Below are 3,559 nucleotides of genomic sequence, written 5' to 3'. Positions count from 1 at the left end.
GTGTATTTTCTGGAACTAACCTATTAACAAGATGCGGAAGTGCCAGTTCCTGTTTTCTGCTATTTTTGGTTTCAGAAATCCTAGTAACGAAATATTCTCGGAATCGGACGAAATCAACGCCCAGGTTCCTATTTTTCCCGGAACCATCCGGAACACCCGAGAGCCGCCGGAGGGAAGTCCCGGGGGCCCCACACCACACCCTGGCGCGGCCAGAGGGGGGCCGCGCCGCCCTATGGTGTGGTGGCCCCAGGCCCCCTCCGAGGCTGCCCTTCCGCCTATTTAAAGCCTCCGTCGCGAAAACCCTATTACGTTGGAAAAAAACCCACAGAAACCTTCCAGAGCCGCCGCCATCGCGAAGCCAAGATCTGGGGGACAGGAGTCTCTGTTCCGGCACCCTGCCAGAGCGGGGAAGTGCCCCCGGAAGGCTTCTCCATCGACACCGCTGCCATCTCCACCGCCATCTTCATCACCGCTGCTGCTCCCATGAGGAGGGAGTAGTTCTCCATCGAGGCTCGGGGATGTACCGGTAGCTATGTGGTTCATCTCTCTCCTATGTGCTTCAATACAATAATCTCATGAGCTGCCTTACATGATTGAGATTCATATGATGATGCTTGTAATCTAGATGTCATTATGCTAGTCAAGTGAGTTTTACTTATGTGATCTCCGGAGACTCCTTGTCCCATGTGTGTAAAGGTGACAGTGTGTGCACCGTGTGGGTCTCTTAGGCTATATTTCACAGAATACTTATTCACTGTTATGAATGGCATAGTGAAGTGCTTATTTATATCCCTTTATGATTGCAATGTGTTTTGTATCACTATTTATCCATGTGCTACTCTAGTGATGTTATTAAAGTAGTTTTATTCCTCCTGCACGGTGTAATGGTGACAGTGTGTGCATCCGTGTTAGTACTTGGCGTAGGCTATGATTATGATCTCTTGTAGATTATGAAGTTAACTATTACTATGATGGTATTGATGTGATCTATTCCTCCTAACTGGTGTGAAGGTGACAGTGTGCATGCTATGTTAGTACTTGGTTTAGTCGTGTCGATCTTTCATGCACTCTAAGGTTATTTAAATATGAACATTGAATTGTGGAGCTTGTTAACTCCGGCATTGAGGGTTCGTGTAATCCTACGCAATGTGTTCATCATCCAACAAGAGAGTGTAGAGTATGCATTTATCTATTCTGTTATGTGATCAAAGTTGAGAGTGTCCACTAGTGAAAGTCTAATCCCTAGGCCTTGTTCCTAAATACTGCTATACTGCGTTACTACTGCTGCGTTACTACTGCTTGTTTACTTCCTACAATATTACTACCATCAACTGCACGCCAGCGAGCTATTTTCTGGCGCCGTACTACTGCTCATATTCATTCATACCACTTGTATTTCACTATCTCTTCGCCGAACTAGTGCACCTATTAGGTGTGTTGGGGACACAAGAGACTTCTTGCTTTGTGGTTGCGAGGGTTGCTTGAGAGGGATATCTTTGACCTCTTCCTCCCCGAGTTCGATAAACCTTGGGTGATCCACTTAAGGGAAACTTGCTCGCTGTTCTACAAACCTCTGCTCTTGGAGGCCCAACACTGTCTACAAGAATAGAAGCACCCGTAGACATCAAGCACTTTTCTGGCGCCGTTGTCGGGGAGGAAAGGTAAAAGGTACTCACACTCCGGATCTCGGCTACTAAGCTATTTTCCGGCGCCGTTGTAAGTACTCGAAGCTATTTCCTTTAGACTCTGCAATCGCGACATTTGGTTTCTTGTTTACACTAGTTAGGCATAATGGACAACAATGACCTTTTTATTCTATTTCCTGATTTAAGACATGGATGGTTTGATGCGAAAATTTAAAAACCCATGGAACATATTAATATGAATGCTTTGAACACTATTGTTGCTAATGCTATGGAAAATTCTAAGCTTGGGGAAGTTGGCTTTGATGAGCATGATATTTTTAGTCCCCCAAGCATTGAGGAGAAAATTTACTTTGATGATACTATGCCTCCTATATTTGATGATGAGAATAATAATGATAGCTACTTTGTTGAATTTGCTCCCACTACAACTAATAAAATTGATTATGCCTATGTGGAGAGTAATAATTTTATGCACGAGACTCATGATAAGAATGCTTTATGTGATAGTTATATTGTTGAGTTTGCTCATGTTGCTACTGAAAGTTATTATGAGAGAGGAAAATATGGTTGTAAAAATTTTCATGTTACTAAAACACCTCTCTATGCGCTGAAATTTTTGAAGCTACACTTGTTTTATCTTCCTATGCTTGTTACTTTGCTCTTCATGAACTTGTTTATTTACAAGATTCCTATGCATAGGAAGCATGTTAGACTTAAATATGTTTTGAATTTGCCTCTTGATGCTCTCTTTTGCTTCAACTTCTATTTTCTTGCGAGTGCATCATTAAAACTGCTGAGCCCATCTTAATGGCTATAAAGAAAGAACTTCTTGGGAGATAACCCATGTGTTTATTTTACTACAGCAATTTTTGTTTTGTTGAGTCTTGGAAGTTGTTTACTACTGTAGCAACCTCTCCTTATCATGTTTTTGTGCCAAGTAAAGTTTCTATGTTAAAGTTGATGTTATATTTGGGATCGCTGCGCAGAAACAGCATTGCCGTCTGTCACGAATTCTGGCACAAGTCTCTGTAGAAAATTCGAAAAAATCTGCCAATTTACGAGCGTGATCCTCAGATATGTACGCAACTTTCATTAGTTTTGAGTTTTTCCATTTGAGCAAGTCTGGTGCCATTTTAAAATTCGTCTTTACGGACTGCATTCTGTTTTTGACAGATTCTGCCTTTTATTTCGCATTGCCGCTTTTGTTAAGTTGAATGAGTTTCTTTGTTCCATTAACTTTCAGAAGTTTTGTGCAATGTCCAGAAGTGTTAAGAATGATTGTGTCACCTCTGAATATGTGAATTATTAATTGTGCACTAACCCTCTAATGAGTTTGCTTGAAGTTTGGTGTGAAGGAAGTTTTCAAGGGTCAAGAGAGGAGTATGATATACTATGATCAAGAGGAGTGAAAGCTCTAAGCTTGGGGATGCCCCGTGGTTCATCCCTGCATATTTCAAGAAGACTCAAGCATCTAAGCTTGGGGATGCCCAAGGCATCCCCTTCTTCATCGACAAAGTATCAGGTTCCTTCTCTTGAAACTATATTTTTATTCGGTCACATCTTATGTATTTTACTTGGAGTGTCTGTGTGCTTTTATTTTTGTTTTGTTATTTTCATTCTCTGAATAAGTTCATCCTTGTTTGGGAGAGAGACACGCTCCGCTGGTTCATATGAACACATGTGTTCTTAGCTTTTAATGTTCATGGCGAAGGTTGAAACTGCTTCGTTAATTGTTATATGGTTGGAAACGGAAAATGCTACATGTAGTAATTGGTAAAATGTCTTGGATAATGTGATACTTGGCAATTGTTGTGCTCATGTTTAAGCTCTTGCATCATGTACTTTGCACCCATTAATGAAGAAATACATAGAGCTTGCTAAAATTTGGTTTGCATATTTGGTCTCTCTAAGGT

The sequence above is a fragment of the Lolium rigidum genome, chromosome 6, assembly GCF_022539505.1.
Source record: "Lolium rigidum isolate FL_2022 chromosome 6, APGP_CSIRO_Lrig_0.1, whole genome shotgun sequence".
NCBI lineage: Eukaryota > Viridiplantae > Streptophyta > Magnoliopsida > Poales > Poaceae > Lolium > Lolium rigidum.
The sequence above is the reverse complement of the archived record's forward strand: the minus strand, read 5'-3'. Positions refer to the sequence as shown.